Source organism: Ambystoma mexicanum, chromosome 4p (assembly GCF_040938575.1).
Source record: "Ambystoma mexicanum isolate Mex_15411 chromosome 4p, UKY_AmexF1_1, whole genome shotgun sequence".
Classification (NCBI taxonomy): Eukaryota; Metazoa; Chordata; class Amphibia; order Caudata; family Ambystomatidae; genus Ambystoma; species Ambystoma mexicanum.
The window spans coordinates 969,146,962-969,159,693 of record NC_090927.1 but is presented as its reverse complement, the minus strand read 5'-3'; positions in this window follow the sequence as shown (position 1 = coordinate 969,159,693).

The following is a 12,732-nucleotide window of genomic DNA, read 5'->3' as shown; positions in this document are numbered from 1 at the left end:
AAGGGCATACGAGTTTAAGAAGCCAGTGAGTTTATTCCCCCAAATTGTGAAATGAGCACATTACAGTGCACAAACCTTTTGTTATAAACTATCTGCAATTACCCTGGGTTTCCGCCAAGTGCACCTGATCAGTATAGCTGAATGCCCAGCGAGATCTATTTTAAATCTGATCTCCTACCACTGAACCATCGATAATGAACGGCTTCAATGTGCAACTGGTGCACTTGCAGGGGAGCAGTGTCTGGACTTCTCAATTTGAGCCCCAGGGCCTGCAAGAGTCAGCCTGTTTGAAGGGAGGTGACCGGGAGCTTGACGTAGGAGCATCTGTCGGGGACATACCTCTGCGTGACACACAGGTTACTTTGCCTTGTGGCCAAACATTTTGATGTGTTACGCGTACATGCTTAAAACAGCTATGCCAGTACGTAAAACACGACTGGAGTCGCCTCGTATGGTCTCACTGCAGCTAATATCTCCAATAGACCCGGTCTTGACGGGTCCTATTTTAACTTCTAAGGTGCTGAAAAAAGTTCTGTTAGAAATCCAAAGGAAAGGGGGAAATGTACTGCTTATGGAGTTGGCCCACCCTTGCCAGACGACCCTGGATTGTCCAGTTGATCAATTAATTTCCTTTGAAGACATCTCAGACTCTGCCTTAGTACATGGGGCGAATCAAACTGATCTCCAGGAGGAGGCCGCAAGGATCCAATACCCCTCTTGTGTATGTTAAAAATGTCAACTCAAGGCCTTTACAGAAGTCTTTTTTTCCCCTGAATTGAAATCGTGCAGGTCCATGGCATGAAGAATAATACATTATACTCACAGCCGGACAATGATTTTGGTAGTATTATAGTGGGGTCTATCTCACAAATACCCGTGTTCAACTACTGACGGGGGGTTCGCTCGCCTGGTTTCATCCCAGAGACTGCCCTTTCCAATATCTCTGATCTAAAGTCCACATATAAAAATCTGGGAAGGTAGGACAGATTGGAAATAAGGGTCCTGGGGAAGGGACTAACACTTACTGCCAGGTGAGTCTCATATATCAGTATGCCCGATACTTTATGCAAACTCGCTGGACTCATCAAGAACCTTGTCAACCTCCTCTGTTTTCTTTATTCACCTGACACCAAGAAGATTGTTCAGGTTATCTAACCAAGTGGCGACACCAATGGATTTGACTTTAGCAGCAATGAATATTACTTTTAGTACTCTGGCAAAACTCTATGATATACTAAATGAAAAGAGCACAGCCCAGTCGGCTTTGCTTGCCTTGATATTGACAAAGGTGGAGGCTCTGGAGGGAAAAATAAAAAATAACCTTGCTCCGACTCAGGGCACCCGACTAGAAATCTGGGCCTAGTACATTCAACCAGCTATCAAGAATCAATGTCTATTCCTCATGTTCAAACTGGGATCCAACAAGAGGAGAGAGTTATTAACCAACCCTCCAACTGGTGCATATGGCAGGAGGACAGGCCTAATAGGCACCAGTCAGATCTCATTGAAAGCCAGCATGAATATTTGGACTATACTGTGTTGGTTGATGGGGTCTGTGGGTGAGGTCCAGTGAAGGCCAATGCAATGAGTCGCCTTCTCTTAGAATACTTTGTGGATTTCCCTGATCCTAGTGCCTTGAATAGAGCAAATGTTTTAAGTCTCTTTCACAGGATCCCGCGTTTAAGAGCAGTGGGCTCGGGTAATATCGATCAGGTTGAATTTGTGCATGAATCAGATTTACATAGAGTTTTACTGCATATCTCATCGAGGTTAACCAAGGATATAATTATGGAGGTGGGCCCTTTATTTCGCTCACTGGGTTGTGTGATCTTTGAGGTTAGTGAATGGGAGAGTTTCCCTCGCCTATGCGGCAGACGCAGGTTCAATTGCCACATTTACTACCACTGAGGATAACATGCACACAGGGTTTCCTTGACGCTACGGATCCATTGAACATGGTTATGTCCTGGAGGATACCCAGGGGGTTAGAGATTGCTACTAGGGGTCTTACTGGGGAGATCAGGGGGAAATTAGTAAAAAATAAAGGGCCGCCAATTGAGACATCCTGATGGTTTCCTGGAATACAAGGGGTCACTCCCAGCGTTTAAAAAATATTAATAACCCCCTGATCACCCTGGACGTTTTTTGCTTACAAGAGACGTGGCTCCAGTGGGAGATTATTATTGTTGGCTATTCCTTGGTATCAGTGCAAGCCAGAAAAGGAGCTGAGGGAGTCCGGACACAGGTCTATTGACTGCATGTAGAAAAGATCAGGGCTTTAAGCTTATTCCATGGCTCTCACCAACTGGCTTCTTGCAGTTAACAGGATTTGCTTGGGAGAGATCTCAAGTTAACCCTGGGAGTTCTTTGAGCATCATTAATCTATACTGGAACCCATTGGGGATAACCGTCAAAGATTTTATGGAACGTGTTAGCCTTTCATGGGATCTCTGTGCACTGGATCCCTTAACACACGGGGTGATCATCATGGTAGATCTAAATATCTCCTGTCTAAGACATTGGGGAAAAAACAATTAAGAATGAACACATGGTTTACCTTAATGAAATCCAGAGACCTACTTATGATCAACAGCACACAAAAGGGGGATAACCCTTCTGGCCCTCCTTGGTCTAGAGGCAGCCAGGTGGCCACTATCGATTACACTTTTGTCTCTCAGAATCTGTTTGACGGCATACTTGACCTGGCGGTGATTCCACAAAAAAACAGTGATCATGATTTGGTCACTATAACTTAGGCTTTGTCGATCAACCCATACGTAAGAAAGACGTACATTGAGAAGGTGAAGGTGACCTCGGGGAAAAACGTTTCATTTGGTCAACTAATTTATTGAAGCGCCTGAATTGCCAACTGGGTCAGCTAGCTAACCCTAACGAATTATCCGATTACACTAGACCGATTTATAAATAAAGGAACTGTTCTAAAGGGTAGGCAAATCAACCATAACCACGCCTTTGACCCACTGGTGGTACTAAAAAAAAGGGGAAACTAGAGGGGGAAAGCAAAAAGATACACCCACAGCACACAGAAGGAGGGCGGAAACAAATTAAATCCCTCAAACAGAAATTAAAAAATTGGATGCAAACCGATAAATCACTTATGCTGCAGACAGATGCGGAGCATATGTTGAGAGTTTTAGCAGCAAAAAACAGCTCTGCAATATGGTCATTGCTAAACTATAAAAATGATTTAGACAATTAGAACTCCAAGCTAATATGATCTCAGAGGAATCCTGGGTTGACCATTTTCAGGCTCTCTTTGCAGCCTCAATCGATGACAAGGGGGACATTGGCCAATCACATGAGGAGAAGGGTTCCTGGCACCTTACTTTTGAAAGGGAGGATATCATAAGGATTATAGCACAATCCTCTCCTGAGAGAGCACCAGGTCCGGATGTACTTTCTAATGTGATGTTAAAAACCCACCGTTAAGAATAGGTCGACATACTGACAGCAATGTTTAAACTCATTCTGAAGGAGGGTATTGTGCTGCACTCCGGGAAAAAGTCAGTGGTAGTTGCAATCTTTAAGAAGGGGCCCTATGCTGGACCTCAACATTATCACCCCATAGCGCTTCTAGATGTCTCAGCTAAGATTTTTGCCCAATTGATTTTGAGGTGTCTGCTAGACTGGACAAGGGAAATAGAGGTATCTGACATATACCAATCTGGGTTTGTTGACGGCTTGGGGACCTCAATTAATTTGGCCACTCTGGACTTACTAATACAACAAGTAAAGCGCACAGGTCAACCTATATTTTTGGCTTTTATTGACTTCAAATCAGCTTTTGACTTAGTTGATCGCTTTTATTTGTGGGCAAAATCAGAAGACTGGGGATGCCCGCCTCACTTCCTCATGCTGATCAAGGGTTTGTATTTTGAAACCTCGATGCAGGTCAGGATAAACTGGCTAAGGCATCTGTACAAATCGATACTGACAGCAAGAGGTTTAAATCAGGGATGCATACTGGCCCCTGCTTTATTTAACCTCTACTTGGCTGACATCAGGGTTTATTTGAGAGGGACCAGGTTGTTTCCTCTGAAGATAGGAGGCCATGCTGTCCAATGGATCCTATATGCAGATGACCTGGTCTTGCTAGACCAGGCACCAGTGGGCCTCCAAAGATTACTTCAGGGTTTGGAAACATACTGCTATGAGAATGTATTTAAAATTAACTCTAAAAAATCAAAGGTTATGTGCCTCCTCCCCAAACGAACTAAGAAAACTGAAATGAGGACTATGCAGGTTGAGGAAGCCCCTCTGGAGAGGGTATAGGAATATTGATATCTGGGTGTTTTAGTAAATGGCTCTTGGACAGAGAATCCTTATACGAATGATTTAAAACTCAAAATGGTTACAGCAGCCACTCAAGGCCTCTTATTACGCAATACTTTTGGCAGATATTCCTTTGAATCATTGCTGATTTTTTTATAAACAGAAAGTTATCCCTACCATGACGTATGGGGTTGTAGGGAAGTTGTCTCTGTTAGCTATGGCCTGGAATAAACTTGAGGGGCAATACTGGAAAAAGGGCCTGGGTCTCCCACAGGGAATCCTGATACAGATCATATGTCATGAGTTCGGCCTACACTCTTTATCAGTAATGGTAAAATGGAAGTATCTATCATTTTTCAGGAACATCGTTATGGCAAAAGGTGGACCCTATACTCCCTGTTTTAAGATATTTATGTGTTATTAACTGTTATCAACTGTAGCCATTGCTGACCTTCTTGATTTTTATTGATATTGTATGGATTGTTAAGATGATTATTATTATTCATTGACATTGAGATGTTTTAAATGTTTCTCACAAAGTTCAAAGGTTGATAAACTCAGCCGAATAAAAAAAAAAGAAAATAGGAGGCATCGACACATCGTAAGCCTTGGCATCGCTTGCCTAGTAGTCAGAGGTTTTGTGTCTGGTCATCACAACCCCTGATGGGCTTCCACTCCTGCAGAAGAAAAGCGCACCTCGATTGACAACTAACCCTTAAACAGAATGGCCACATTCTCTGCACTGTATCCTACGGTCCAGTCTAAGGCATGCCTCGCTGAGCACGAGGCTAGCATGATCCGCTTTCTACACTTAAATGACGAATAAAAGGAGTCATTGCGGAGCTCCCATGTACTTACAGAATGTTAGCAGCAGCGATGGGCCCTTAGAGCAGGAAGAAGATGAGGACACCTAGGACGGATTTGATGACGATCATCCTGCCGCGTCTTCGACCAGGCCTAGTGTCCAGCGGGTCCGGAATCTTGACTGCAGAAAAATCCCACTCCCAAAAAGGTGAATGCCACTCAGAAAGACTATGAATTTTTCCAACTACACATGCGACTAACATGCCAGTCCGCTTTTCCGTTGGTGCCATGTACCTCCTTGTGGCCATGTGACGCCTGCTGTCATACAGAAAGCCACCCCAGGGTCCCAGCTTTAACCTATGCAATACAGACTAACCCAAACAACCTAAAGCTGAGGGATGATAAAGAGTGCCACTTTCTTCCCCAAAAATGCCAGTGCCTCCTAACAGAGTCTATCACTACCAATCTCTGATAGACTAATACTGTTGCCCCATCGAAACTTTCCAGGTTCATAAGATAGCTATGTTTGTAGTTTAGAGGGCATAGAAGCGTGGTACAGTGCTGAGGTCAGGGTAGAAAAGAAAGCAGCGGAGATCACAGATGCCTTCTGCAGATCTATCGCCCACCCACCCTCACTTAGGTTGCACTAATGCAGGTATGGGCGCCGAGTCTTGGCCCATTTGGGTCTCATCTCAAATTCACACCTCAATTTTGTGCAGTAAAACAGCCATACCAATTTGATGCTGGGTGGAAATCCGCAGAAGCCCCAGGGGGGAAACTGATTAGGCAGTGTGAGGATGTGAAGTTAGCCACTTACTGCTCTTTGTAGAGCATTGATTGGTTACTAACACAAATGTTCCCAGCAGTCAGCATCAGGGAATACAGGAACCTGGAAAAAGGACAGCGGAGAAGACGGGTGAGGACAAAATATCCACAATAAAGACAATATGACAGGGAGCCACTGGGCTCCTGTTAGTAGCTTGATGTACAAAGGTCTGTTTAGAAATAAGACTACCTGGAGGTACTTTTGGCTCCAAAATACCTTGTTGTATGCGAATATATTATGCATGGGACAATTACATGTGTTGGCTGGAGTTTCCCGTAAATATGCACTTTATTCACATGTGGGGGGAAATGAGCAGCAGCATATGAAATATGTCACCTGCAGTGCTTTCTAGAACGTTTGTGGACGTTGAACCTGGGCAAAAAACTGAGGAGTCGCCCATCCATTCACTTCAGTTGTGCACAGGTTTAGGAAATTGATTAGAAAGAGTGCCCTTCATTTCAGCAGTCTTGAGTTCCACTAAGAATATTAACATGCCAATAACATTAACAAACACTCCATGGAAAGGGTGCCACCTCTTGTACCCCACGTTGAAGTTTCTTTGCATACACTATAGTAGCACGCACTTATCCAGCATGACTGATACACGACTGGGAAGCAGAAACCACGAGACAAGGGGGAATTTCAGATTCACAAAGGAGGCCTTGGAAAATGGGAGAGCTTTGCTGCGGCTACAATGCCTCCCATCAAGAGACGCCGTGGGTCACAGTGGAAAACTGGAGGCCGGGCCCAGAGGCCAGACTCCAACCCCACCTTTCCCTTATATGCAGCTTGTGCCTTACGTCATCACGCTGCACGTTGCTTCACCTTGAAGGCAGACATTAAAGCAAGCAAGCTGAAAGAGTTCACATTAGGAGGAGTTTTGGTCGGGTAGAGGCAAGAATGGGTGGGAATAGTTATAGGGATTAGTACAGCTATGGGTAGGGAATGGCTGGCCTTATAACCAAACTACACCAATACACTGTGTGTCCCTCCTTAAATGTCATTCCTCTGTGTCCCTCCTCATGTCATTCCTCCCTATGTGTACCTGAATCAATCTGGATTTGAATGCAATAGTTTGGGCTACTAGGTGTTGCTGGATTGGGCTATTAGGTGTCAATAGCCCAAACTAAACAAATATCGAAGCTACAAGAACATGTTTTGTTAGACAAGTGATGCTGTTATGCTTTACTTTACTGCTTTCAATTTACTGAAAAAGACCCACGGCTGCCGCTTAAGTTAGGTAGTCCATTTGCACACTGGTCTCTGCCAAAATGAGGTTCTAAGTCATATTCGCAGAAATTCATACACTAGGTGTGCTACTGGTAACTAGATTAATCACAATGAAATGCAATTCGTTTTTGCATTTTGTCAATAAAATTGTTTATTACAGTATGTTAATAATAGTACAATGGACAAAGCAACATGTGTGTAGCAAGAATGACTCCAAGAGGCAGCAAGTAAGTTGGACTTAACTTTCTTTATCAGGTTACACAGGTAGGTAGGACAGGAACAGGGCTGAGTCCCTAAGTGAACCCACTTAAGTGCACCCCACCACCAAGTCTTACATCTCCAACTGCCCGGGCGGGAACCAGGTCCACATCTAAACATTCTAGACACACAATCAACATTCCCTCTGTTACATAATGCACTTATGCATCCAAGGGATCAGGACAGAACAATGTGTTTCAAATCTGTTATGCTCTCTCAAGCTTTTGTTTTTCACGGCGCATAAATCAAGGATTTTTAAGAAATATTAGCAAATAAAGATAACAAAACAGAACAGTTAAAAGAAGGTCTTATCATTAGAAATGAAGGTATATCATCAATTTCATAATTACATTATTTGCACTTATATGTTGTTATAGTTGTTATATTGCTAATGCTTGCTGTTAACATTGTACCCTGCCACCCTATGGTTTTAATTGTAGCACATTCATGCAAGAGTGAGAAAAGGGAACAGTGGTATCTGTTTACCAGTATCTGGGGAGTTTGTGCTCCTTAAATTCTTTTGGGCCTGGTGGGGCTTGTAGCTCAGCGGTCATACGGCAATGGCCTCATCTGGGGCCATTCCGGGGATTTTGTATGTTTCTTGTGCACCACAATTAGCAAGTTATAAAAGTACTTTCATGTGCTCCAACGTGGCTTGATTAGTGTTGAGGATGTAACAATGCACTCTAACCTAGGGCTTTAGGTTGTTAAGTGTTAGCCCTAAAACAGTGAAACAGAAATTATATTTTCATGGACACCATCTTAGTAGGGCTCCTCCCTTCCCCTATGTTTCTTCTGGTCTTTCACTGTCTGTCCGGTGTTTCCGGAAATAAAGGTCAAATAATGTTCCACTGTTTTAAAGGGATCTCCCTGTGGATCTCTTTCTTCATCCAATATTTCACTTCGCAATTTCAAGGGGGACAACTTCTCCCTTGAGTTTCTCCACTTATTAAGCTCCCACAGTTTTAAGGAAAATACCTCTTTGTTCCTTCTGTTTTTCACCATCCAATATATTTTGACACTACAAGGGTATTCCAGGGGGGATACGCTTCCCCTTGAGTCTCTTTTAAACACAGTTCTCTTGAATCTTCAGTTTATCCCACTCTGTATCACCATTAACCTTAAAGCGGTATGGTTCTTCCCTCTTCTGTTGGCTGTTCCTATGTTTACTCCTGGTGTACTCTCCTGCCAGGGTATTGTGACTTTAGCACTGATACTTAAAAAGGGTATGGGGCTTCCCGTTTATATTCATTCACACTGTCCCATAGTTTCAGGTTTACTCCTCTTCTCACTCCTGGTTTATTCTCCTGCAAGGATATCACAGTTCTATTTCTTGGGTGCAGGTCCCAGACTTGCACACTGCCTGGTTTACTCTCCTGCCAGGGCTTTGTATCCTTTCATGGGTGTGAGTCCTAGACTCACTGTTTGCCTGGTTCACTATCCTGCCAGAGCTTTTCCATTCTCCACTCACTCTTTCTATCATCCAAGAAATAATGCTTTTCCAGTATTAGGTCACCAACCCTTTCTCAGCAAAGTTCTTATTGATATCAACTCCTCTTTTCAAATATTGGATCACCAACCCTTTCCTAACACTGGTCGTATTTATGTCAATGTCCTTTTCCAAGCATTGGGACACTGACCCTATCTTCACACTGTTAGTTTTCGTATCAACCTCTCTCTCTAAGTAGTGGGTCCACCGATCCTTTCTTAACACTGTATTTGTATCAATCTCTCTTCCCATGTATTGGGTCACTGACCTTTTCTTAACATTGTGCTTATTTGTTTCAGTTTCACCAATTATTTTAATTGGGCTTTCTCGCACTGTTAATGATATGCAACAATCGCTCTCAAGCACACTGGTAACGTAGTCGCTCTCTCAGTGCTAGCCGGGCAGCTCTGGTGTTCCTCGCATCCTTCGGTCTTCTTCTCCTTCGCTTTGCTGACTGGGGTTGAATCCTGTTAGCCATTTGGCACCTGCTTTATCTTCCTTTGCTTCTGGCAGATCCAGCTGCCCATAGCAACAAAGCTGCGAGCTTGTCTTGACCCGGTCTCTCGGCATGCTGTTCTTGTCAGCCTCTGTGCTGCCTTCCACAATGTGCTCGCCTCCGGTGATCCAACCAGCGTCGGCGCAAGCTGCGTTCTGATGTAGTCTCTGCCTCTCACTTGTATTCTGTTCAGCTGTGTGTGTTTAAACTTCCCCAAATTAGTTAACACTTTCCAAAGACTAGCAAGCAGTGTTTGCTTACCGCTTCTGAACATCCTCATTGCTCCATTCCTATTCCTGGTTCCGGGACTAAAAAAAAAAGGGGGGACTAAATAAGGTTGTTGGTCAAGAAAACTTGGGAATCCTTTATCCGTGCCCCAATAAACCATACAGGCATGTTGCAAAGGCACATGGGTGTCATTAAGAATTACATCTGAAGGTTTATTTTGATTCAGTGTTTTACTGCCTCTCTGAAGTTTGTCCTCCCCTACATGGCCCTGCCGCAGATAGCCACCACCCTCGTCAGAGTCGGGTAGCTTTTGCCTTTCCCTGGCCATGTAAGAGAAGCTTCCCTCCAGAGAATCAGTGACGATGTTGCTAGATTCGTCACAGCAACCAGTGATGATCCAATTTGGGTTATTACATTACAATTTCCTAATGCCTATGCCAAGTGATTTGTAGAATGGAGCATGGTCTTTACAGGAGCCAAGGATGTCGTGGTATACCCCCTTAAAATGGCCTTACCTCTGTCCCCCTCAGCTAGAACTTAAGTTTTCTACTAGTCTGGAAATTGTCAATTTAATATTGCATGAATTGTTGTTCAAATCCTTCATGAACTTAACGCATGTGTGTTCATCTGCATGCCAGTTAACCAGAATGTTATCAATGTATCTTCACCAGAAGTGAATATCCTCTTTGTAATTGTTTTCTTGAATTCTTCTCATATGTGCACATTCAAACATTGACATATATACGATTTACCTGAGAACACATTCTCTCTCATGGCAGTGAACTTCATTTGGTGGCATTTTAGGTGCCACAAGTGAATATTATATTTCGAAGTCAATGGGCCTCATTACGAGAATGGAGGTAATGAAAAAAAAGGAAGGCGGAATGATAATAGCGGCATCGTTAACGGTACCGGGGCATTCCGACCCGACAACACGCCAATACCGGCAACGCCTGTACCATCATACCGTACTCGCGCCGCTTCGGGGAGCAAATACCGGCATGCCGGTAATAGGAGGACATCACAACCCACGCGGTCATGCAAATACCGGCATCCCGAAGGCGGTAATCAGGGGCTGCACGATGCCGGCCATACAGGCATCGCGGACCACCCAAAAACAGCAATCAGCAATCAAGCCAACTGCCACAGGCGCACACAATCCCCACAGGTGGAGTCAATGGAGGCTGGGCCAGTATAAAATGAGTACACCCACACACCACACCCCTTCCTACACCAAAATGCTACCACTAGCTGTTGCAATCATGGCGCTGCAGGAAATGCCTATACTGCTACAACTACAGCAACAACAGCAACTCCAACAACAACTACAGCAGCAACAACAGGCAGCACAGAGGAGACGCGGGAGGAGAAGGAGGGCGAGACAGGGCCAGCAATTACCACAAGCGCAGCCAGCAGTGCCTCATAGGCAGCCACCAGTCCCTCGCATCAGACCCAGGCCATTCAACCTAACCCCTGAGCAGATCCACACCCTGTACCGGTTGGACTGGGACACCGGGACACCATCGACACCATAGTGGACATGATACACAACGACATTGCCAGCCTCATAGAAAGACACACTGCCATCCCCCAGCTACTAAAGGTGGTGTCTGTGCTCCACTTCCTGGCCACAGGCACCTATCAACACAGTGGGGCAGCTGCATGGCATTTCACAACCACTATTTTCCTGAATGCTGAGCCAAGTGCTGGATGCCTTCCTGAAGCACGCAAGCACCCACATATCCCTACCACGGACTGCCCAGGAGATGCCGACACCAAAGTAGGCTTCCATGCACTGGCAGGCATGCCCAATTGTGTTGGTGCCCTGGACTGCACCCATGTGGAATTGGTAGTCCCCCATGCCATAGAGGGGGTGTACCACAATCGCAAGCAATACCACTCCATCAATGTGCAAATGGTATGTGACTCCAGCAAGATCATCACACATTGCTGCGCCCGATTTCCCAGATCAACACATGATGCCATGGTGCTGCGTAACTCCACGCTACCCCGTCACATGGAGCAACATGCTGGACCACGTGCCTGGCTGCTTGGTGATTTGCCGAACTGGGCCATGGCAGTACTTTGGGCTACTGATGTGTAGGGATGCATACTCCACCTGTCTGCGAAAGGGGGGGGATGCCTACTCCACCTGGGTGGCAATTGACGGTGATTGGAGAATGCATGCAGAGCTAGACACTCCTGACCTGAATATCCCAAACCCAACATGACACATCACTGGCAAACATTTTACCAATTATGCATATCGATGACAACAAGTAAGAGGCACAACCAGGCCACCATGGGTATGTCAAGCAATGCATGACTGAACAGGACTGCAACTGTGCCAATGTGGCTAGTGTGACCCTGGCTATTTCACCCTGCATCATCTTTTGAACGCCATCCAGACTACCACACCTCATAGCAGTATAGTATGCATCTAGGTAACATTCTTGCATACGTACAGGGACATGTGCATGTCCACACCAAATAGCTGCGGCCATGACTGTGCTTCCTGAAGGTGCCAGCTCAGAGTGACACACACCTATTTGTATTTGCTTGCAGGTGATGGAGGATATACCTTGAGGCCGTGGCTACTTACCCCTGTGCGGAAACCGCAGAACAGCCATGAAGAGGAGTACAATCGTGTTCACACCCGTACCCGTGTTGTGATTGAGCAGACCTTTGGCCTGTTGAAAGCGCGTTTCCGCTGCCTAAGCAGGTCTGGTGGGGCACTCCTTTATAGGCCTGAGAAGGTGGCAAAGATCACCATGGCCTGTGTCATGCTGCACAACATGTGCGTCCGGAGAAATGTACCACAGCCACCTGACATTGACAGGCATGCACCGGGTGAGGATGATGAGGATGGAGACGGAGGTGAAGTAGCCCCCCTTCCAGTACGTGATGCACGGGATGGCCAAGCACTGATTCACGAATACTTCTGAACCACAGGAACTATGATAGACATGTGTCAGTGACACACTGGGTCCATGTGGACATGCACACAGGGATTGTTGGGAGTTGGGCACTGAACACCGTCACACATTAAATGGATACACACAAAATTAACAATGTCCAGCCATTGAATGTTTTTTCTCACAACGGGTG